General features: G+C 40.2%; 1 long non-coding RNA gene across 2 annotated transcripts in view; it reads left to right on the forward strand.

Moving 5' to 3' along the window:
- LOC132522216 (uncharacterized) overlaps nt 1-22,244 on the forward strand; it is a 76,337-nt gene extending 54,093 nt beyond the window's left edge. Inside the window, exons 5-7 of one of the 2 annotated variants that reach the window (XR_009541119.1) lie at nt 13,555-13,595; nt 18,211-18,339; nt 21,351-22,244. This is a non-coding gene — a long non-coding RNA (uncharacterized LOC132522216). The remainder of the gene's footprint in view (nt 1-13,554; nt 13,596-18,210; nt 18,340-21,350) is intronic. The other variant, XR_009541118.1, reaches the window with a different exon arrangement.
- The last annotated feature ends 3,889 nt before the right edge of the window (nt 22,245-26,133 follow it).

Raw genomic sequence — 26,133 nt, forward strand, 5'->3', positions numbered from 1 at the left:
ACAAAGTGGAATCGAATTATTTCTGATTCATTGATGCAAAATAAATCAGTAACCATTCAGAGAATGGTTAACAACCTTAGCTAATTCATGCGCTCAAATGTCTTTCCTCTGGACCAGAACTTTCATCCTTTGACCTTCTCAATCCTGATGAGTCAGAATGAGACTGAGACCCTTCTTAAGACTTTTCCCAGCACTATCACTTTTCCCCACTCCTTTTATCCTGGGCAAGGTCAGTCTGTGGAGGAATGAAAAGGCCATTTAAGCAAGTCCACCTATTAAAATATACTTTTCTGCTTGTCACAGGGTCTGACATTTTCCTGATAGAGCTTTATCCTTTTGTGTCTTGAAAATCTGGAGTCTTAAAATAAAGAGTCCCCTGGGAAAGGTCACACCTTAAATTCTTTACTGTCTGTTTCCTTGGAGGAGATTAAGACAATTAGTTGAGGTCAAAGTCCTGAGAAAAAGAGATCAAAGTAGCCTCTTAGGGAAAAGTGTGTTCTAAGAAGGGAAAAGACAAGCAGGTAAGAAAGGACTAAAACAAACTTCATTTCCTTGACAGTGTAGTTTGGAATTCCCAAGAAGTCCCAGACATTTACCCTAATAGGCCGTATTATCACCACCCTAAGGAGACACCAATCCAGCTCCACACAGATTTCACACTCCCTCACATAATAAATTCTGGCCAGTGAAAACGGCCAAATTATGCTTTTCAGATTGCATCACAAGGCTCCTTTCCTTTTATACTATTAATTTTGTGATTCCATGGATAGGATAGTATTGAATCTTATCCTCCTAATGCAGTGTGTGTCCTTGCCTAGGAAAATAGGTGAGTACCTGAAACTCCCTCAATGCTTTCATCTACAGCCTTGCTTCTTTTTTTTTTTTTTAGCATCTTTATTGGAGTATAATTACTTTACAAAAGTGTGTTAGTTTCTGCTTTATAACAAAGTGAATCAGCTATACATATACATATATCCCCATATCTCCTCCCTCTTGCGTCTCCCTCCCTCCCACCCTCCCTATCCCTCCCCTCTAGGTGGTCACAGAGCACCGAGCTGACCTTCCTGTGCTATGCGGCTGCTTCCCACTAGCTATCTATTTTACATTTGGTAGTGTGTATATGTCCATGCCATTCTCTCACTTCGTCCCAGCTTACCCTTCCCCCTCCCCGTGTCCTCAAGTCCATTCTCTATGTCTGCGTCTTTATTCCTGTCCTGCCCCTAGGTTCTTCAGAACCTTTTTTTTTTTTTAGATTCCATATATATGTGTCAGCATACAGCATTTGTTTTTCTCTTTCTGGCTTACTTCACTCTGTATGACAGACTCTAGGTCCATCCACCTCACTACAAATAACTCAATTTCGTTTCTTTTTATGGCTGAGTAATATTCCATTGTATATATGTGCCACATCTTCTATATCCATTCATCTGTCGATGGACACTTAGGTTGCTTCCATGTCCTGGCTATTATAAAGAGAGCTGCAGTGAACACTGTGGTACATGACTCTTTTTGAATTATGGTCTTCTCAGGGTATATGCCCAGTAGTGGGATTGCTGGGTCGTATGGTAGTTCTATTTTTAGTTTTTTAAGGAACCTCCATACTGTTCTCCATAGTGGCTGTATCAATTTACATTCCCACCAACAGTGCAAGAGGGTTCCCTTTTCTCCACACCCTCTCCAGCATGTATTGTTTGTAGATTTTCTGATGATCAGCCTTGCTTCTTTGAGTGGCCTGTGGACAAGCATGATTAGCATCTCTTAGAAATATAGAATCTTAGGCCCACCCCGTACCTACTAAATCAGAATCTGTGTTTTGATAGATCCCCAAGTGATTAAAATGCACGTTAACATTTGAGAAGACTGATCAACAGTACTTGGAAAGCTAAGGAAGCTCTAAGGACTTCTGAACCATCTCTCAAACGAGTACCGCATATGAATCCGAACTTGGTGCTTAGCAAACATCTGAAAGTTTTTATCACTGAGGAGAACACTTCTGGTCTTCTTTCAGTACTACACGAAGTTGGACTGGCTGGCTTATAGGAATGGAGGCTATTCAGAAATGACTGATAAGCATTCCAGCCTGTTTTTATTAAATAATTCTCCCTAGTACATAGCAGGGCCTTCTTCTCTATATTCAGTTTGCTTTAGCGTTACTGTGGAGGACCTGGGCCTCAAATTCTCTCTGCATTTATATGTTTTACATACAGCCTGTCCAATAATAGTGCTAATCATACAGAGACATTCTTTTGTTAGCTGATCATTTAATACCTTGATCATTTCATATCTAAGGCACTTTAATATTTGAAATAATTCTGTATTGCTTAAAGCACTGTATAGTCCTAGAATCATAACGTCTTAGGGTTTTTGCATAACTCTTCAGGGTATCTTTAGTACACCTCTCATTTGTTGCTGGACAGCCAACAACTGGTCATCTTCCCTTTGTTTGGACATTTCTAATGACACGACACATACCACTGAAACCACACAACTCAGATTGGGACCTGAACCCACCGTCCTTTAATTTAAATCACACACCTGGTCTCGGGACTTAATGAAGCTCAGGTTCTTTATGTCTCAATGAAGAAAGAATTCAGTGAGAGACGAAGTGATAGGTAAGAAGTGGATTTATTTAGAGAGATACACATTCCTTAGACACAATGCAGTCTGTGGCAGAAGGTGAGAGTGGCCCGAAATACAGGGTGGTTAGTTTTTATGAGCTAGTTAATTTCATAGGCTAATGAGTGGAAGGATTGTGCCAACTATTTTGGAGAAGGGGCAGGGATTTCCAGGAATTGGGCCACCGCCCACCTTTTGGCCTTTTATGGTCAGCCTCAGAACTGTCATGGAGCCTATGGGTGGGTTATTTAGCATATGTTAGTGTATTACAATGAGCATATAATGAGGCTCAAGATCTACAAGAAACCGAATCTTCCGCCATCTTGGGCCTAGTAGGTTCTGCCCAATTTATGTCATATCCTCAATAACTATGTCATTCTTCTAAAGGTTGTGCCCTGCCCCCTTCCCTCCTGTTTCGCTTCCTCCTAGTGTTGAACAATTCTAATTAGTAGAAGTTCTTTCTCATACTGGATTAAAACTTATTGTCCATTTGTCTTGATAATCATTTATTCATTGCAGTTATTAATTCTACATCATAGTTTCCTTAGCTGAAATTCTTGTTACTAGGAAAATTGGGAACCAAGACACAGAAATATTATAGCACAGTTCCATCAAAAAGCACATGAAGAAACCAAGACACTAGGCTTTCTTTCTAATTTATAGTTCTGTTCACTAGACTGTGCCAGGAAATGCTGCTCTGTGACCAACACTGTGATAACACGCAAGCAAAAACATCAGTCCCTGGGAAAGATCATGGATCAGGGTGTGGTAAAAATCCAGAAACTCTGTCCCTCCCTTTTGGGATCAAAAAATCTGGCAGACATCCTGGGGTAGGATCTGTGGCCAGAATCCACCATGGGGAGCTGATTTGTTCCCACAGGGAGATCTGAGTCTCTGGCAACTGGCAGTCTCCCTTTGTGAAATGGGTGTTCCTGGCACTCCATAAAAGTCCTCCCTCCCTCCACACTCTTTCTTCTCTCCACCCCTGCACTCCACACCCTACTGCACACACCCTCCCACTCCTACATCAATGAAACCCCTCCCTAACATACATTCTGCACACACACACATGCCCCCAGAGCTTCCTCTGCAAACACACCCGCACCTCTCTCAGACACACACCAGGCAGCACAAGGCTTTCTGTCGCACGCCCTCATCCTTGCCTCCACTCAGCCTCCTCAGAGCACCTTATACCATATCTACCAGCCCTACTTCCTGTTCTCATCATCTCTTCTATTTGACTTTATTTTGTGATTTTCCTTCACCTCATCCCAGCTCACCCCGCTTTGCTCCCGGGGCCTGGGAACGCTGGCACTGTAATTTTGTTCTGCACATGTGTAATCTGGAGCTGTGACAGGCAGGAAAGTAGTCAGCCTGCCTGTGCCTGCCTGTCCTTCTCCCACAGCTAGTCTAAGACGGAGGATGGGAAGGAGCTGGCAGTCACTCCTATTTCTGGAAACTACAAAAACTCTTGTTTTCCCTCTTCAAATTCCTGGAAGAACCAATACTGTCTCTACTATAGTCATTCCTCCTTCCCTCTAACTCTGTTGCAGGCTTTCCCATCCTTTCTTCAGATGCCCTTCCAATATGAAGCTGGGGGTGGCATCCCTCACATCCTGTCCATTACAACCAGTCACTCAGGGCTAGGAGACCCCACAGAGGATATAAAGGACAATGAAAGAGGGCAATTAGTTTGATCATGTTTAACCAGAACCTTAGATAATTTAAATATATGCTAGTCTTCTGGAATCTACCTACAGATATAGCATTGAAAAACATGCTGAATCAGTGAAATACAGAACATATCAGTTTATAGAACTTCTGTGCTCATAGTACCCGATAACTTTGCTAGGATTTAACAGTGGTCGTCGGGCTTCCCTGGTGGTGCAGTGGTTGAGAGTCCGCCTGCTGATGCAGGGGACACAGGTTCGTGCCCCGGTCTGGGAGGATCCCACATGCCACGGAGCGGCTGGGCCCGTGAGCCATGGCCTCTGAGCCTGCGCGTCCGGAGCCTGCGCTCCGCAACGGGAGAGGCCACAACAGTGAGAGGCCTGCGTACCACAAAAAAAAAAAAAAAAAAAAAAAAAAAAAGTGGTCTTCTTGGGCAAATGATTTGCCACAGTTGCCTAGGTTTCTTATTTTTCCTTGGCGAGGTAGATGGTAGTTTAGCTAAATAAATGTTCAGAACAAAGGAGGTCCTTTATTCCTTTCATACTAATAATTCTTGAATTTTTAATAACAGCTGTTTACATCAACTAAATATTAAGCATAGCTAACACATTGCATTGGACATTAAAAGCAAGTAAAATAGATATTGTTTTTGTTCACTGAAAATTTACCATCCAGAAAAAGATCATATCAATAGGACAAAAAATATGTGAATAAATAGCCACAAACAGCTTTGGTCACTTTCTTTTCACATTAAAAGGAAAATAAATTAATGAGTCCCTGCTTTCCAAAGAATAAAGTCCTAACATAAATTTGGTATTCAGGAACCTACTGATTGGAGTCCTACACTCCTCTTCAACTCTGTCTTTCTTCCATTTTCCCCACCAATGTAGTAGTCTACGCACGCGACTCATTGATTCGCAAATATCTTCTGTGCTTTCCCACATGATCCAGGGGTCCTGTTATTTCTACATTGTATCCCTCATAGTTCCTAGCCATTGAGTTATGCATAATTTTATAGTTGTTGAATAAACATTTGCTGAAAGCAAGCTTCATGAGAACAGGGCAGTTGCAAATAGAGCAGAAGTAGAATTTGGAAAGCTCATTGAATAAAAGAAAGGAATGTCATGTCCTCTTAGCCTTCATAGTGCTTGCTGTTCCCTTACATTAAGCCATTGCCCTTTAAGCATTCTTATTCATCAACACTGTTTTTCTGTTGCCATAACTGCCCAACAATGTTAATACATTTCATAGCTTTAGGATGTGCTTATTCAGTCTCACATATCCAGGCTTCGCTTATCTTTGGACTGGTTTTACCAGAAACTAACAAGTTGCTATCACCACATGTATCCAAAACACACAGAAAACAAGTCAGCACAGCACAAGTAGAGACTAGAACCAGACCCCCATAAACTAGTTAATTCATCCTCAATTCAGTACATCGTTGAAGTACTGTCTTCAGGGGTATATAAGCATTCACATGTTTCATTAATTTCTTCCCTCCTAGGGAACAGTTCATCTCTTGCATCCTCTTAATGCTTTGGTGCATTTTGTTGCTTCCTATTTTATTTAATATCAATACCTATGATAAAGTTTAATTTATAAACTAGGCACAGTAAGAGATCAACGATAATTTAATAATAAAATAGAACAATTACAACAAAATATTGTCGGGACTTCCCTGGTGGCACAGTAAAGAATCTGCTTGCCAATGCAGGGGGCACGGGTTCGAGCCCTGGTCTGGGAAGATCCCACATGCCGTGGAGCAACTAAGCCCGTGTGCCACAACTGAGGCTGCGCTCCAGAGCCCGCAAGCCATGACTACTGAGCCCCTGTGCCACAACTACTGAAGCCCACGTGCCTAGAGCCCGTGCTCCCCAACAAGAGAAGCCACCGCAATGAGAAGCCCGCGCACCGCAACGAAGACCCAACGCGGCCAAAAATACATAAATTTAAAAACCCAACAATATATTGTAGTAAAAGTTGTGTGAATGTGGTCTTTCTCTCTCAAATATCTTACTGTACAAATTTTTCCATCTTAACTAAGCACTTACCATGTACGGTGACCGTCACTTTTGCAGTTTGAGGTGCAACAGCAAAACTAGCATGAATTTCTTTTTCCTTCTTCACAATTTCGCGGGTAGAAGATTCATTCTTACCATAGATCTTAGCACCCTTGGCATATGGTTTTTTTCTTTCCTTTTTAAGTAGAGAACTCTCACCTTTTCACTTAAAAGGAGCACTTTACAGCTTCTCTTTGGCATTTTCGAATTGCTGGTATCACTACTTTCGCGCTTTGGGGCCATTAAGTAAATAAAGGCTTACTTGAACACAAGCACTGCGGTACCGCAGCTGTTGACCTGATAACCCAGATGGCTACTAAGTGACTAACGGGAGGGATGCGCTGAACAAAGGGATGATTCACATCCCGGGCAGGATGGAGCTGGACGATGAGAGATTGTGTCACACTACTCAGAATGGCACACAATTGAAAACTAATGAATTGTTTATTTCTGGAATTTGCCATTTAATATTTTTGGACATGGTTGACTGCCGGTAACCACAGAAAGCATAACCGTGGGTAAGGGGGACTACTGTTCCCTTTTGAACTGTTGATTTCAATTTCTGCCTTCTCCTAACTAACACTTTAAAAATAGCAGAGTCATAGGAGAGCAATTTTAATTTAATCTCACCTATTTGACCACTTTATATAATGAGTCAGAGGTACTAACAAGCTGTGAAATGTCTCATAAGAGAACAATGGAAGAGAAGAAAAAGTTTGAAACCTCTACAAACTAGATAATCAGGTCATGAACAGATGAGAGCTTTAAAAAAAAAATCATATATTTTTTAAACCTCTAGTAATATTGATACATTGCAAGGAAATTCTAAGTTTTTAGTAAAGTAAAAAAGAAATTAGTTTCTTACACCAGATACTTTAGAATTTAAGCTTTGAATTAAAAATAATTGAACAAAGCTTTGCAAAGTTGGGCATGGGGCTAGAGTGGTGGGATGGGGGGAGAACCATTTGTTGGGGATGGAGGGAAACTGAAATTCTGGGAGCCACTGTAAAAAAGAGACAAGAGTCCAGAAATTAAATTAGTAATTGTCTAGGCCTGGGGGGTGAGGTGAGGGGTGGATGGAGAGATTCAAGTGTGGCTAAGGGGTGTGGGATTTCTCTTTGAGGTAATGAAAATACTCTAAAATTGACTCAAATTGATTGGGGTGATGAATACACAACTCTGTGACAATACTAAAAGCCACTGAATTGTAACTTTAAGTGGTTGAATTGAATGGTATGTGAATTATATCCTAATAAAGTTGTTAAAAGACAGAGAGAGAGAGAGAATCAGTAAGTGTTTGGTTTGAGAATTTACTTAATCTGACTCATTCTAATCTGACTCATTCCACTCCAATTTTGAAACCATTTTTTACTTTTTATAAGCATATATATCTTAACTGCTCTCAGGTATATTCAAGCCGAGAAAAACGTAAAAGATACCTGAGTTCATGTGGTTTCTTCTGCGGAACAAGCAGGGGCTTGAATAGCAAGCTGCTGTACCTTTGAGTCAATTTCTGTTTATCTTCCAGCAAGTTTGAGAAAATAGAGGTTTTACCGCAGGAATAAATATGAAGTTTAGAAAACAAATGTTAAAAAATTCACATAATGATGTAAATAATGCCATAAACTTCCAAAAACAAAGAAAAAAGATAAAGATGGAAAGAAACACACCAGGTTTGAATCCCAGCTCTGCTGGATGATGTTAGGCAAAATACTAATCATTCCGAGCTTTGCTTTTCTCCTTTATAAATAGAGGGTTTTATAATATGCAAGGTTGTGCTGAAGATTAGAGACAATATATAAAAATACCTGGCAAGGAGAGGGCATTGAATGAATGGTAGTAATTATTACCATAAAGGATATATATTGAGCCTCTACCATTTGTCCAACATCTCATTCATATTATGTTATTAATCCTGAGAAAACTTTCAGCAATCAGGATAGGCTAGGTTATGCTGCAATAAAAGACAATGTCAAAGTCTCAGTGGCTTAAAAACAAACCTGAAGATTTATTTCTTACTAAATTCACACATCCATCACAGGTTGGCTTAATGCTTCGCTCTGTGCCGTCCTTACTCTAAGACATTTAAAGAGCTGGTATGATCTGAAGTATTTCCGATCCCACGGCATAGGGAAAAAAGAATGTGGCACATAACACACAGATCCTTAAAATGTATGCCTGGAGATGACACATGTTACTTTTGCTTCCATTTCACTGGCTAAAGCAAGTCACTTGGCCATATCTCTCGTCAGTGGAGCATGAAATTGCATTTTCACCTGTGCATGATGATAAAACAGATAAAGCAGATGATAAAACAATATTTGTCAACAACCTTAAAGATCACCACACAACCTTACGAGGGGATTTTTATCCTCAATTTTAAAATAAGGAATCTGAGGCACAGGGAGAGTAAGAACTTGCCTACAGCTATATAACTAGGAAGTGGCAGCATAAGACTCAAACCCAAGTCTTGTGTTTCCTGATCATTCCAGCCAGACCCTGAAAATGGAAAATATTCTACCTATGAGGATATGTGAATATGTCTTCCTCCCCACATTCATAGAAAAATATGCAGATTTCCTTTGGGAACAAACTGGTACTGCCTTCTCAGAAACCAATTTGGAACAAAAACATTAAGAATCATAAACTGTTCACACACCCTTTGACCTAGTAATCCTAGTTCTGGGAATTTATCCTAAGGGAATCATCCCAAGATTAAAAAAATAATGCTTATGGAAAGATCTATTGTGACATTGTAAAGAACTGAAAAGAATCTTCATTTTCAATAATAGGAAGGGTCAAAGAATTTATTGATTATACACACAATTATTATAAAGCCATTGCTTTATAATTATGAAGACCATGTAGTAACACGAAGAAAAAAGCTTTTGATATAATGTTAAGTAAAAAGCAAAATAAAATTGCTTTTACTATATTGCAACTATGTGATCAACATTTGTGTGGCAAAGAGTGCTAACACTCTGCACATTTGTTCTCTCTTTTCTCCTTTTGATAGTAGAAACCCCACCTCCAGTTTTAGTTGGTCCCAGCTACGGAACACACTTCCCAGCCTCCCTTGAAGCTAGGTATTGCCATGTGACTAGGTTCTTACCAATAGAATATGAGCAGAAGAATGTGTACAACTTCCAAATTTTGCCCAGAAATGTGATGAGACACATGTTCTCCATCCCTTATTTACCCTCTCCCTAGAAAGGAAATGGTGACAACTGAAGCAGTTGCCTTAGGTCCAAAGATGAACGCCACATGTTAATGGAAATGTGAATTTTTTATTTTTTCTAAAACTTCCTTAATGTAAATTTTGTTATTTTTAAAAGGTGTGAAAGTCTTTTAGCTATAGTTGTAATGCCATTAATAATCGAAATTTCACTTAAATATTGCTTTTCTAAAAGGAAAATAGATTCTCTCATACTTGCAGAGATGTTTGAGGAAAACCTGGAAAAGAAACAACAGAAAATAATAGAGAAACACATGAAAATGACATTTTTTCCCCCAATCTGGGCAGTTTATAATTTTGAACCACCAGAAATGATTAGGGAACATGACTGGTAATGACTGTGGATGGGCAAGGCATGCTGCAGTGCTAGGGGTAAAGATACCAAGAATCTGTATAGCCTGGGGCAACAGGAGACTGTCAGGCTGTGGCAGGGAGAGGAGAGGCAGTGATATCATCAGTACAGTCTATTAAAGGAGGAAGTGGGAGAAAGAGAGAGAAAAAGAGACAAACTAGTTATTGTTCAGTTTCACCAGTGTCTAACTCCTTTCCTTTCATAATGCTACTGTGGAACAGAACATTTATTAGCTCAAGTAAAGCCCTGTGGTTTGACTCCACGGATCAGCATTTTAAAGGTATCTACCAATACAAAACCAGGAAAATATTGCATACCTGGAAATTCTTAATAGAGAATCAGATTGTCACAGCTACCTATGATTTTAAAGGAAAAGATTTTAATTTAAGTAAAAGATATATTAATAGCTAATATTTATTGAGAACTTATTATATATGCCAGACACTATTTTAAGTACATTACATGTATTAGCTCATTTAATCTTCCAAAACCCTATTAAATAGGTACTATTATTTTTATCTCCACTTTACGAAAAAGCAAACTAAGGCACAGAGCACTGAAGCAGTTTTCTTAAGGTCACACAATAATAAATAATAATAAGTGGAAGCCAGCAGTCTGCTTCAGAATCTGAATTTTACCTCCTAGCTACACTCCCTTAATCATGAATTATTAAATCCAACAAAAATATGTAATCAAAACTTCAGATAATGAATTTGCTAATTAGTCTTACTTAATGCTTATGTCAGCTTTTCCGGCAGTGTATATAAAATAACAAATCGATAGATTATTTTTGTTTGAAATGAATTACACGGCAGTTACTAAAACATGTAAAGATTGCTTTTTGCCTATCAAATATTCATTCTCCTCTGTCAAAGTAATGAAACTCCTGTCTCAAGCTGGACATATTGTTACCTACCTAAAAGACCACAACTTGCTACCAAGCTTGCAGCTATTGGTCATGTGACTAAATTCCTCACAAAGAGACCTAAATGGGAGTAGGATAGTGACTTCTGGAAAGTCTTCCCTTCTCCTCCTCCATCCTGCTCTTCGGGGTGTGGATGTACTGGCTTACATTCCCTGAGCCTTAGCAATAAAGCAGCAGGGTTTTTGATGATTATGAAGCCACCATGCCAGGCCTGGGCTACTTTCTCCAGATTTCTTTTTACAGGAGGGAGTAATCTAATTGTTAAACAACCATCTTGGGTCTCTGTTAAGTTACTTGAAGCTGAATTTAGTAATCCAAAGTAATACATAAACCTAATGTTACATCATTTCCATTCAGATTTGGGAGACATCAAAAAATCATCTAAAGGCATGCAAATTTAACTATTCTTATAAATTTAATAAGGAAGCAACTTTTTTCAGACTTTATCTAAATAGCTGTCATTCCTTATAATGGATTTTTATGGCACCTGGGTAAGGCATTGCTTCCCAACCTTTTTCATGACCGGGCACTCAAAGAAAACTCATAATAATCATACCGTACGGTATAAAACAGTTAGGCTGTTCTTGGCCAGAGGCTGCTGATTCAGGGGGTCCGCCTACCCTAAGAAATGAGGGGATCAATTTCTCCACCCCCCATTCCTGACCCATTCCCCACAGCCCAGCTTTAATGGGATTCCACAATGGATAGATTGGTTCTAATTACTATTAGATAAAATTTGAATCTGGAACTTATTCAAAAATCAGTAAGGCTTGAGAAAAGTCAAGTGAGTAAACTATGTATTGCACTTTATTGTTGAAAAAAATAGATTCATTGCAAAGCTAGCCAGACTACACAAAGGGCATTTCTTATTTCACATAGGATACTTTTTTTAATGCCTTCATTATATATGTGCACACTAAGTATTCCTTTTATATCCAAAGTGTAACGGGAGGGTCCTTGTGAGTCCAAGCAAAGAGGGGTTTCAAAGAATGAGTTTATACTACTGAAAACTAGTGTCTTGGTTTTTTATCTGTAAGAGGAAAGAAGGGAACCTATATTGATCATTTTCTTTTAATCTTTTCTTTCTTTTAATTTTATTTATTTATTTTTGCCTGCATTGGGTCTTCGTTGCTGCGCTCGGGCTTTCTCTGGTTGCGGCAAGCGGGGGCTACTCTTCATTGCAGTGCGTGGGCTTCTCGTTGCGGTGGCTTCTCTTGTTGTGGAGCACAGGCTCTAGAGCGCAGGCTTCAGTAGTTGTGGCTCACGGGCTTAGTTTCTCTGCAGCATGTGGGATCTTTCTGGACCAGGGCTCGAACCCATGTCCCCTGCAATGGCAGGTGGATTCTTAACCACTGCGCCACCAGGGAGGCCCTATATTGATCATTTTCAACCCACCAGGAGCTTCCAGATGTTTTTTTCTCACCAACTGCTTACACTTTGTAAGGAATATGTTAAGGATTTTAAAGATTAGGAACCTGCAAGCAGCAGAGCTAAAATTCAAAGCCCTTCCTAAGTGTCTATGTGACTGAATTAATTCCTGCAAATTCATGGTTTTTATCTTTCATTTTAAAAATTTATTCAATGTTAGATCATCACAAGTCTACAAAATCAAATGGTTTAATAGTGCTTACAGTGAAGCTCAACTCCAGTCCCGTTCCACCCCCAACCCCCAGAAAAAACTTTCAAAATTTTCCCTTTAACTTTTATTAAGTTATACTTAACATTCAATATTATTTGATATTTTATACATTTTGAAATAATCACCACAATAAGTCCAGTTACCATCCATCACCAAAGTTGTTAAAATATTATTACTATATTCCCTACATGTTCATTACATCCCTGTGACTTCCTGTAGCTTTAAAGATGTTTGCCTCCATATCTGAAAAATGATATGCCTATATTATCATTTTTCTTTCTGAAATTGTTTATATTTTCATCTAAGTTATAAATGTACAGAGTTTAAAAAGCCAAATCTCTCTTGAAAATCCAAAAGAAAAAGAGCAGCCCCTTTCCCTGCACAATCTGCAAGTTCTAGTTCTAATTCCATCCCCAAAGCAACCACACTCAACTTTCAGCCGTTTCTTATGGTATTTATCTCCACATTTCTAATGCTATTTCTTGGTTTTTCAAAGTTCCAGATATTATCTAGGACTCTCTTCTATGGAAGATATGGATTTAGCTTCTTATACCCTCCTCTCATTCTCCCAATATAGTTATATCACAATGCTTTTTTCAGGTCACTATTCGGTTTTATATAATTAAGATAATGTAAATATTATTTAAGGCTGAGGCATGTAATATACTATGATTATATTACCTCTCTCAGGACAAATTTGTTTTCCCTGGAATTGATCATCTCATTTTATTTGTATGCTTGCTTTTCTATGTACCTGTCAAAAAATTCCCTATTCTCTTCCAGAAATGCAGATCGCTCAATACATTCAAATTCATGACGCATTCTGTAAATTTCTCAATTTTCTTGGAGACCTGCTTCCTGAAGCCCTGCATCCTCTTGCATCAGTCTGAACTTGCTGCTCTCTAGGCTTCTTGCAGAGCTGCTGTGCTGAAATCACCTTCACAATGACACAATCAATGATCATGTGGATTCCCAATGCGATGGCGCTCCTTTTTTTTTTTTTTTTTTTGCATCCGATGTCTTTCTCTTTCTTGTCTTCCCCCCTTATTTTTCTAGATCATATCCTGCAGTAGCTTCCTACAAAAGACACATGAGAGGTAAATTTTCTGAATTATTCTATGTTTGAAATATCTTTATTCTGCCCTCACACTTTATTGATAATTTGGCTGGGTGTTACATTCTAGGTTAAAAAATTATCCTTCATAATTCATAAAGCATTGCTCCTTTGCTTTTTTGAGTCCATTGCTATTGTAGTTGTGAAACCTGATGCATTCTGATTCCTACTTTTTAGTATAAGACTCATTTCTTTTCTTTTTCTGGACGTTTTTCAGAATCTTTCATTATTCCCAGTGGTCTGACACTTATTTCTCAATGATGTGCCCTTTTTTACTTGTGCTGAGTAGTTGGTAGGCACTTTCAATTTTCAGACTTATGCCTTCCTGTTCTGGAAACTTTTCTTGGATAATTTTCCCTTCATTTCTTCTCTTTCTAGAGCTCCTTCTAGTCAGATATTGTACCTACTGGGTTGAGTCTCTAAATCTCATATCTTTTCTTTCTTATTGTTCATCTATTGATCTTTTGGTTCTATTTTCAGATTTCCTTGATTTTATCTTCCAATTCTTCTACTGAAGTTTTATTATTATATTTTTAATTTCCAAGAGCCCTCTCTTGTTTCTTTCTTAACGTTCATTTTATCATAGCATTCTGCCTTTATCTTACATATACAAATCTTCTCATAATTTTTTGAGGCTATAAATTAGCATATAAACAGTATTTTTCTGTTCTCTATCGTTTTCTCTTGTATTCTATTTTCTGCTTATCATAATGAGTCCTCTTTTTTAGGTTAGAGTTTGCCTTATATACCTGGTGGTCTTTTTTTGTCTGTTCATATTTAAGAACAGCATGCTAAAAAAGCTGATGAGGAACTCTGTGAGTGTGGATGGTGTTTACAAGGTGACAGTTCACTTTTGGATGGTGGAGAAAACATTTTGTTTCTTCTCTGAGTCAGTTTAGCTTTTTTGAAAAACATTCCTCTAATCTCTTGCCTAGGGAAGTGACTTTTAAACATTTTTGACAGAAAGAAATTATTTTTCATCATGTCCAGTCCACACACACACACACACACACACACACACACACATATGTACATATATGTATATGCAAAAAAGTTTCATGAAACAATATTTAACTTTTCTAAATATAATGCGCTCAGATATTTTCTATTTAGTCTATTGAATTTTATTTTTTTAAATGTTTGTGACAGACCTTGTGATGTACCAGTCATATTCTCTGCAATGAAAGTCTGGTTGCCCCAGTCGCTGAGCACTGCTGGTGGGCAGTCTTCAGCTGTCAGCCCCTCCAGGGATTCCCTCAGTTCAGAGAGTTGACATGCCCAAGGTCACACTTCCTAGGATGGCCACATCCAATGAGGGAGGATGTATTAATTTCCTAGGGCTGCCACAATAAAATACTGTGGACCGGGTGACTTAAACAACAGAAATTTATTTTCTCTCTGTTCTGGAGGCTAGAAGTCCAAGATTAAGATGTCAGCAGTTTGTTTTCTCCTGAGGCTTCTCTCCTTGGCTTGCAGATGGCCATCTTCTCACTGTGTCCTCACATGGCCTCTTCTTTATGCAATGCCCCTGATGTTTCTTTCTCTTCTTATAAGAACGCCAGTCACATTGGATTAGGGCTCTACCCTGAGGACCTCATTTAACTTAATCATCTCTTTAAAGACCTCATCACCAAATCAAAGATAAAGGGGATAAAGGCCTGGCTACCTTGGCCTGACTTGGGACAATTCTGAAGAGCCATTCTAGCTTCAGTATTCCCCATGGGCTTGGCCAAAGAGCTCATTGGGCCTTGAATCACAGCTCTACTTCATCTTTTGTCCAATTCTGTTTCCTTCTACAGGTTTTGATCCCAAAGTCTCACCCTAATGAATATCCTCAACTCTCAGTTCTGTCTCAGAATCTGCTTCCTAGGGAACCCAACCAATGACAGTGTTCCTTATGACCCATTAAAGTGATTTCATAACCCACAGTTTGAAAAAGCCTGGCCTAGGGGTTAGTTTCCTGATTAACAGTGCTTTGATTGTGTGGCAGTGGAGAGGGCACGGATGATCCGGCCAATGCAGATCTCGAATTCATTTTGCTGTTTATATCCCCATGCCTCATCCATGTCTTCCCTTTTCTTTTTTAAGACGTTTTTTATTTATTTATTTTTGTGGCTGCATTGGGTCTTCGTTGCTGTGCGCGAGCTTCCTCTAGTTGCAGTGAGTGGGGGCTACTCTTCGTTGCGGTGCGTGGGCTTCTCATTGCGGGGGCTTCTCTTGTTGCGGAGCACAGGCTTCTAGGTGCGCGGGCTTCAGTAGTTGTGGCTCGTGGGCTCTAGAGCGCAGGCTCAGTAGTTGTGGCGCATAGGCTTTGATGCTCCGTGGCATGTGGGATCTTCCCAGACCAGAGATCAAACCCGTGTCCCCTGCATTGGTCGGCAGATTCTTAACCACTGCGCCACCAGGGAAGTCCCTCCATGTCTTCTGTAGACCTGATTTCTCTGATGCCCAGGCCTTTCCTGCTGAGTATCTCCAGGAATAAATCTCCCTCCTCACCCTCCAAAAAGGAGTAGGCTGGCTGCTGATTTTCTGTGCCTGGGGGTATAAGAGTAGGTGACTGTTCCATATATAAGCTTTCAACTTTTGCTTTACACCGCACACCTTACCCTCACTTTCTGCCAAATGTGGTGACTCCAAGTCCTGAGCCTCTTTCAGGTTCTTCAAGGTGAAGTATCTTCCTTATCTTCAGCATGCCCCACTGCACACACTTTAGATTGTGACTTCGTCTCCCATTGGGACACTTAACATTCCCCCATTCTCTTTCCACCAAATATTTATTGAAATCTTGCATCTATTCATAACTCCTCTTCTCATCTCTACTAAGAGGAGATATATGCCTCTGTTCGTTGCACCATCTTTAGCTAGAAGTTCACAGCTAGAAACTTGGTGGCAGTCATATCACCACTGTAACTGTGGAATGAGCTAGGAGGTATTTGTTTCTTATTTTTTATACTTTGCTTGCATCTTTCTATGTGAGGTCTTTTTTAAAAAATATTTATTTATTTATTTATTTTGGGTGTGCCGGGTCTTAGTTGCTGCATGCAGGATCTTCATTGCAGCATGCGGGATCTTTTAGTTGCAGCATGCGCGCTCTTAGTTGCAGCACGCGGGCTTCTTAGTTGCAGCATGCGGGCTTCTTAGTTGCAGCATGCAGACTTCTTACTTGCAGCATGCATGTGGGACCTAGTTCCCTGACCAAATCCCGGCCCCCTGCATTGGGAGCTCAGAATCTTACCCATTGGACCACCAGGGAAGTCCCGAGGAGTTTTTTTATGTAAGGGTCTTTGCTTAGTGTGAGGACATAAAGTTAAATCATATACTTAAAAGTCCTTATGAGCTCTAAGATTAAATATGATACAGGAGAGAAAGTGATAAATGCATAAGAGAGTAGAGCCAGCATTGTGGAAATTTAAAGGAGAAAGTAGTTATATTCAAAATAAAGAGTAAAATACTGGTGGATAAAAAGTAGAATAAAATTGGCCCTAAGGTTTAGTGCTGACAAGAGAAATTACCAGCCTTGTTAGGCATGTTACTACACCTCAGAGAGATAAATGAGGAGAAATGGTCCCAGCCTTCCTTCAAGGAGTGCACATCAATTTAATATAGAGAAAGCCAAATGACAAAACCAAATAAAAATATACCAACACAAATTCAATTGTGCACTTCTTAAAACCCATCATTATGCTCTTATTTCCTATTAACGAGTGGACTTGTAATATTGCAGAATAGATTCTCTTCACAACATGTGGTGTATTATCTGAGCTCCTTGAAAAGATGAAAATAGTTACCACAAATGGGAAGAAACTCCAGCAATATCTTTCTAATTCTTCATACTTTAAATACTGAGAAGGTTCAGGAATGACTCTCTAATGCTGGAGTTTTAGGCAAAGCAACATCAGGTTAAGGGTGATTTGGGGAAGGCCTTTCTGGTAGCCTTAAAAATACACACAAGGAGCAAAGACTGGCCTCCCCGCCTCCTCGGGGGCCAGCCTCCCCAAGAGGAGGCCTTGGCAGGGCTTTGATGAGTGGGCTGACCCTTGTGTTGGCTCTGGAGTTGCTCTGGCGTAATTCACAGCCAATTTAAGAATAAAAGAACTGTTTATTGACTATTTATGTGTGGATAGAGCTTGTTAATTAAAAAACACATGACGGTCGTTGGAAAAATTATTCTCTCCCCACCCTTAAGCCATTATTGTGTTTTGGCTGCTGAGCAGTAGGAGTACGAATATGTCCACCTGTGTAAAGGAGAGCAGATGAGTGGGTGGGTTTGTGGGAGAACAAAGGAGAGGGTCGATAGTAGGTGCCAGGTCGCTGAGTGTGTGTGTGTGGGCAGAGGCTGGACCCATGAGTTAGCAGGGAGTAGGAGGCCAGGTATGTGTGGGCAGTGAGTGGGGGTGAGAGGAGAAAACAGTACAAAGGCATTTTGCAAATGTGAATATCTTAAGAAAATATCCATAGGACAGTACAAAAGAGCATTAGAAAACCATTCATTAGCAATTCCAATTTTAAAAAGCAAAGCATTGCTGATAATGCCATCTTACAGATAGTCATTTCTAATTTTTAACTATGTCATTCAGAATTATATGTGTGTTATTTAGCCGGATAATTGGTGGTGAACCTGCCAACGTCACTGAGGAGAATGTTTCAGAAGTGATCTCAGAGTTGCCTCCATAAACAAGAGTGGCTCAAGACAGAGCAGAGGAGCAAGCTGCAGAACCATAGTTGAGGTAAGCTTAAATTTTCTATCTAAAATAAGCTTAAAATCCCAGGAAGAAAGGGGTACCTTTTCTCCCTCTGTCCGTTAGGCACAGGCATCTATATTAAGTTTCTTTTGTAACTATACATGGGATTTTTTAAAAAATCTGCATTAAAGTCTGAAACTTAAGAATAGACTCATATAATATTAGGGTGAAGAGGAATCAAAGAGATCATCTTGATGAACAATCACATTTATAGAATGAATTACAGACTCAGAGAGCTGAAAAGGACTCAGCCAAGAAGTAGTGTGGGGAGTCTATAAAGTCTGATAACTCAATCAACTAACTGGAAACAAGGACACTGCCCCCACCCCGCACCCCCGCAGCAGCCTCCTGAAATAGATATAAAATGAGAAACTCCGAAGCAGAAGCTGGAGAGTGTTCACTCCACGGAGAGGTAAGAGGCAGGAGATGAGGCATGTGGACTGGCACAGCAGGATGCAGACTAGGAAGAGCCCTGCTCTGATGCTATAGGGCAAGTCTATGCGTAACCGAGTGGGGGACTGGAGACGCCCAGTCCGTCTGTAACCATATGAGCTTCCTGGCTGGGAAGTGGCCTTATCAGACCAGAGCTTAGCTAAGGAGTTCTTGTCCCCTTTCTGCTGGTCTTAGCCTGTGTTTTTCCTTTGAGCTAATTCAGATCCGCTGGGCTTGCTTCTTGCAGAACTTCCCAAAGAGAGAAAAGGCTGTTTGGGTTTTCTCTTTTCAGTCAGCCCAGTGAATCCCAAACCACAGATTTCTTCTCTTTCTCTTCTCTTTTACTGAAGTGCTTTAATTACCATTTACCAGCTTTTCGTGCAAACTTTTCTATGTGTTGAGAACGTCCAGTCAAGGGCAGGATGAAGCAGTGGGGCAGCAGTTAAGTACACAGTAAAATAAAAACTAAGACCTCCTTATTAAAAAAAAAATTAAGACTTTCCAAGAGGACCACTAAAATGGAAGCTCTGTCTATCCATAATAGAATTAAGTAACTGAATTCATTATATCATGAAAATAAAGCTGTGATGTGATTTGTAATGCTGGTATTTTGGCATTTATTTTGTATCACATAAAAATGGCTGTATTTGATTTTTTTAAAATAAACATAAATGGTGCTATGGACTGTTGACCTAAAACAAATAGACTGCTAGTTATTTCTCCAGCACAAATGGATTTATATGGGATCAACAAAGAATTGCAATTCACAGTGTGCAACCATGGTGAGCCCAGGTGCAAGTGCCCACAAAACTGGAGCGAACTCTTTTACAGAGTGGAAAAAGAAACTGGGGGAGGTATAGTAAACAAAGAGCCCATGGCTTTTCATTGGCTGAGTCATGACTGTCTCTCATAGGCTGGGGGCTTACCCGGAAAGAAGGAGTCTTTCTTCTTCCTGTTGGGCTCATGGTAGGGCATGAGAGCTCCCTCTTCTGGTCTCCTGACTGTATTTAATTGAGATTTCTGTTTATTAGTTTTTTACAGGGCTGAATTTTGTCCCCCTGCCAAAAAAATTTGTACGTTGAAGTCCTAAACCCTAGTACCTCAAAATGTGAGTGTATTTGGAGATAGGGCCTTTAAAGAGGTAATTAAGTGAAAATGAGGTCTTACAGGTGGGCCCTAATTCAATCCGATTAGTCTCCTTATAAGAAGAGATTAAGACACAGACACACAGAAGGAAGATCATGTGAAGACACAGGGAGAAGTTAGCCATCTGCAAGCCAAGGAGAGAGGCCTCAGAAGAAACCACCCCTGTTAACATCTTGATCTTAACTTTGTAGCCTCCAGAACTGTGAGAAAATCAATTTCTGTTATTCAAGCCACCCAGTCTGTGGTACTTTGTTATGCAGCCTTAGGAAACTAATACATATAGTCTTCATTATGTGCTACATTTTACCCTCAGTGTTCTCTATCTGAGACAGAGAGTTAAAGTTCAATACAGAGATTACCCTCTCCCACTTCTCGGGTCTTCTCAAGTAGGATGACTAGAGAAGGTTCTGTTTGAAGTCAATTATCCTAGGAGAGAAGGGGGCAGGCTACAAGAGAATGAATGATACAGAGGAGAGCAGAGAGAATCTGGCCCCAGGGAAAGGGTGTGCAGGCTGCCAGGAAAATCATGGTAATAGGGCCTGGGAACCTTCCCTCCTCTTCCTTCCCAATAACATCTCCTAAACCTCCTGGAAGAAGCATTGAAGTGTTTCTTAATGAGTACAACTTTGTTCCATTCAAAATGTTAATGAAGTGTATAAATTCTCTGGTTACCTGAGGTGCACTCCATCAGGGGTTGTGCAACCAACTTAGTGGATTGCATTAACTTTTCCTAGATGAAATTGGTTAGGGTGGAAAATATATAAATATCAGTCAAGTTTCAACAAAATTTTATTTTACATATATACATATGTAATCACATACATGCATATGCATGTATATTATGTATAATATATATAATCTGCATATATTGGCATGTAAAATGTTTTGTTTTGGTTTGGTTTTGGCTGCGTTGGGTCTTCCTTGCTGTGTGTGGGCTTTCTCTAGTTGCGGCAAGCAGGGCTGCCCTTTGTTGCAGTGCACGGACTTTTCATTGTGGTGTCTTCTCTTGTTGCAGAGCACGGGCTCTAGGTGCACGGGCTTCAGTAGTTGTGGCTCGTGGGCTCAGTAGTTGTAGCTCTTGGGCTCTAGAGCACAGGCTTAGCAGTTGTGGTGCACGGGCTTAGTTGCTCCGCGGCGTGTGGGATCTTCCCGGAGCAGGGCTCAAACCCGTGCATTGGCAGGCGGATTCTTAACCACTGCGCCACCAGGGAAGCCCTGTATTTCTTACGATAGATGATGATCAAAGAAATTTAAAGCCATTCCTCTAAAACACGAAACTGATCAGGTCACTTTCTTTTTTGAAATGCTTCATTGGTTCCTCAATGTCTACAGAACAAAGTCCAAAGATTTAGCAAAACCTTCAAACTCCTAAGATGGAGCCCCAGTCTACTTCTCTGTATTTCTTCTTATGCTTTCAGACTGAGGAACACTTCAGGAGTACATGGTAACGTGCCAGGAGGCACCAAGAGCCACCAGAGGAACAGTCTACATTTTCCTATAACGAAAATTTTACTTGCTCTCATGTATGGAAAACACGCTCTTTGTATTCAATAGCACAGATATATTGCGAAGTAGAATTTAAACGTTGCATGAATTTTAAGGTAAGATATTAGAATGCAATGAGAGGCTGCCTGGAGGTTGGGACAGGATTCTCCCCTCCGCTGCTCAGGGTACTCGGGAGTAAACACTGGAGAAGCAGTGCCGCAAGCACCAGAGATGCTGACACTGTCCTTTCACATCTACCATGAAGCAAAGCTACTCATGTCCAGCAACAAGAAGGTATAGCGATGCCACATGGAGCCACTCCGAGTACTGCAGGTCACACAAAGCACACTGCTGACGCTGACCTTAGCCAGTGGGAAAAGCAAACCGCAGGGGCTAGAGTCCAAAAACCCGGGTTCAAGTGCTACTCTGTCTCCTCCAGGCTCTAAGGTGCTAGACGAAGCTCTTAACCAGACTGTGAGAGAGATCTCCCTGCAGCACCTGTCACCCCGTGGGTCCTCAAGAAATATTTGACTGTAGAGCTGGCCAGGCAGGTTCCACTTCCACCCACGTGCTGCACAAGGATCTCTTCAAAGCTGAGCCCTGGGCGGAAGAGTAAAACCTTTTCACATAAAGGTGGGAAGAGTCCTTTCTGCTAATGGCTTAGAACAAGTCATTTATGTCCTCTAAGCTCAACTTCTTCTGAAGAGTGGGACTCATAATAACAATACCTCCCTAAGAGGGTTATTCTGAGGATGAAATGAGACGTGAGAATCCTGGATAAACACACCTCCTCTTATGTAACAATGAGAATGATCATTTTTATAATCGTCAGCTTATATTTGCCTTATGTCAAAGGTTTATATAAAGTTGGTTTCCAATAATACATGGAGCACCTAATTTTTTTTTTAATTTGGTTCAGGGACACCGAAATTTTCTCTCTTTAATTGTACCAGAAGTAAAACAAAAATTACACTGCTCCAAAGTTGTCAGAGGATTTTATAACATGGAGAACACATTTCCCAAACCCTTCTGAAGTTATAATAAAATCATCAAAGCTTAGGAAGTTATTAGAAATGTACTATTTCTAACTCTTGTGAAAATGAGGGTTCTGCTTAAAGAAGAGAGTAGTTTAAATCTATTTAGTGGGTTCAGGGAAGATGACTACAGTGGCAGTGTAATTTTGAATCCAAATCTTAACATAAAAACATATGGGGCTTCTCTGGTGGCGCAGTGGTTAAGAATCCACCTGCCAATGCAGGGCACATGGGTTCAAGTCCTGGTCGGGGAAGATCCCACATGCCGTGGAGCAACTAAGCCCATGCGCCACAACTGCTGAGCCTGTGCTCTAGAGCCCACGAGCCACAACTAGTGAATCCCACGAGCCACAACTACTGAAGCCTGTGCACTCTAGGGCCCACGTGCCGCAACTGCTGAGCCTGTGCTCTAGAGCCCGCGAGCCACAACTACTGAAGCCCACGTGCCGCAACTACTGAAGCCCGCGTGCCTAGAGCTGTGCTCTGCAACAAGAGAAGCCACCGCAATGAGAAGCCCCTGCACGACAACGAAGGGTAGCCCCCGCTCGCCGCAACTAGAGAAAGCCCACGCACAGCAACGAAGACCCAACGCAGCCAAAAGTAAATAAATAAAACATTAAAAAAGAAAACATATAGAACAACAACTTAGCAAAATCAAAATCCCATGGACAACATTTACATGGACGCTAGGCGGCAAGGCACCCACACAAACTTCAAAATACATGTGAATGAGAACAAACCACCCACAGCCATAAGACCTGGATCCTATCAGCATGTGAGCAGGAAAAGGAGAGAGAAGCAGTGAAACTTGACAGACTTTGACAGACTTGAGAAGAGAAGCCCTAGATAGCAAGGACTATTTGCTGGAAAGCATGTAGTCAGGTTTTGCCCAATCGGGTAGGTGGTGAGTGCAAGGGGTCTGCTACAAAGACTGAAGGTGCTTAAGCAGCCCTAGAGACTGACTTGCCAGAGCTTCCTTTCAGGACAGAGTGTCACACTGAAGAGAAATGCTGAGAGTGGAATAAAAATTAAGCTGGACAGAGACAGATAGAACAACAGATAGAGGAGGCCCAGATAAAAGGGCCGGGGAAGGGAACAGAACCAGGAAATCTCGTAAAGCAAGCTGACCCTTCTTAGCACTACCTGAAAACAACAGAAGAGGGAGTTTATGAAGCTAGAAAAGCTATTCAAAGCTGTGTCTCCTACTAAAAGTTCTGGAAAGCCATTTTAACATAAAAATGAGAAACAGAAAAGTGTTGAGGCCAAATGCCTTGCAAAGTTATTTCTAAGAAAAACAATGAGCACAATAAATATCCCTACACCAGAAAGACATGCTCACAGAACAAATCAAAACTATTATCTTCTATCTCAAAAGAAGCGAAAATACATTAAGAAAGCGATAAAGACATGAAGTGAAAACATTATTAAAATACGCTGCCACTAAGGTGGTAAAAGCCAGGAGACAATTAGAAATTTTCTAAAAAATTATTTCAGAAGTGACACTAAAATGAAGGAATGCAGAGCAAACATAATAAAACAGATTAAGCCTTAAAAGAAATAAAATATTAAAAGGAGGACATTTTTTATTTTTTCCCAACAAAATTTTTTTTGATATTTATTTATTTTTATTTATTTATTTTGTCTGTGCCAGGTCTTAGTTGCGGCATGCAGGATCTTTTTTAGTTGCCCCAGGCAGGCTCATAGTTGTGGCATGTGGGCTTCTTAGTTGCGGCATGTGGACTTCTTAGTTGTGGCATGCGAACTCTTAGTTGCAGCATGCATGTGGGATCTAGTTCCCTGACCAGGGATCGAATCCCTGCCCCCTTCAGTGGAAGGGGACCACCAGGGAAGTCCCAAAGGAGGAAATTTTTTAAATAAAAAGTAAAGAAAAAGATAAGAAACATTTGACAGAAAATGACAAATATTGGGACTCTAGAGCCTGCGTGCCACAACTACTGAAGCCCGCGCGCCTAGAGCCCGTGCTCTGCAACAAGAGAAGCCACTGCAATGAGAAGCCCGCAAACCACAACAAAGAGTAGCCCCCGCTCACCGCAACTAGAGAAAGCCTGCATGCAGCAACGAAGACCCAGCGCAGCCAAAAAGAAAAAAGAAAAAAAAAACCAAATATTAAAGATGGACAAAGAAGATTCAACCTCAAATAACTGAAATCTTTGAAGACATGTAAACCAAGGGGACAAAACATATACTAAAAAATATAATTAAAGAGAAATTTTCTTTATAAAAAACAATATGAAGCTACATATTGAAAAAATATACTGTGTAGCTGAGACTCTTGACCCAGAATTATCAACACCAAGACAAATTTCTAACAAAATAGATGAACTTTAAAGAAAAAAAAATTCCATTGAGTATCCAATCAAAACCAAAAGTGACTTAAAAGGTAAAAAAGTAGATTATCATCAGGGTTTTTTTGACAGCTATACTTTATGCCAGAAGAAAACGGAATAACATATTTAACAGATACAAGGAATAAAATGTAAACCAAGGATTTTATATTCTGCGAAACTGACTTTCAACTATAAAAGGCACAAAACAACAGTTATCAATATGCAAGGACTCAGAGAATATTGTTCTCAAGAATCTAGAGAAGGACGAGTATTAGACAATCAACATGATTAAAGAGACATCATCAGTAAAGAGACATCAGGTAGTAGACGGTAAAACATAGTTATCTGAAGAACTAATAATAAGTGAGAGTTAAATGAAAGTATAACATATAAAAGCTATATTCTCACATAATGTAGATACAGTATAACTATAAAAAATGGGATGAGGGTGAGGAGAGCATATAAAAAAATTCAGCTGTTCTTTGTAATTATATTGGTGGTGGTAATATGTGTATTGTTATTCTAAGCCTGTCATGTGTACAATGTAGAATAATGTAAATGAGTAATTATGAGATACAATTCCATCATCTACTGTACACTTGGGAACCAGAAATCTTGTTATGGAGGAAGGGAGATATAGATGCAGTAAAAGTATAAAAAAGTCTAGGTTAAAATCCCATAGTACTGATTTTTAATTGGAAATATCAGCATAATCATTAGGTATTTTATCTGTAAAATTATATCTATATGTATATTTATCAATAGATAGATTTCCTAGCTCTGCCGCTGAAAAGGTCAAGTAGCAATAAGTAACCAACCCAGGAGCAATAAGCATTAGCACTCAGATTGTGGTCTTGAAATCGTAGAAGAAATAAGGCTTTTGGAAACATGACTGATTTCCTATCTGGGGTAGGATGCATACAAGATGAATGTGAACATCTGTTATTAAAAATCAGGGAAGTGGGCTTCCCTGGTGGCGCAGTGGTTGAGAGTCCGCCTGCCAATGCAGGGGACACGGGTTCGTGCCCCGGTCTGGGAAGATCCCACATGCCATGGAGCGGCTAGGTCCGTGAGCCATGGCTGCTGAGCCTGCGCATCCGGAGCCTGTGCTCTGCAACGGGAGAGGCCACAACAGTGAGAGGCCCGCGTACCGCAAAAAAAAAAATCAGGGAAGTTATCAAAAATTACTAGGGTGTGTCAAAAGGGCTCAGACCAACCTGAAGAGAATCCTACTGGCCAAAGATAGGACAATTTGAGCTTCAAAAAAAAAAGTTATAATTGCTATTGATTGAAATTTTATCAAATATGTTGAAATCATGAGTTCATGACAATGT

Source organism: Lagenorhynchus albirostris, chromosome 6 (assembly GCF_949774975.1).
Source record: "Lagenorhynchus albirostris chromosome 6, mLagAlb1.1, whole genome shotgun sequence".
Lineage (NCBI taxonomy): Eukaryota > Metazoa > Chordata > Mammalia > Artiodactyla > Delphinidae > Lagenorhynchus > Lagenorhynchus albirostris.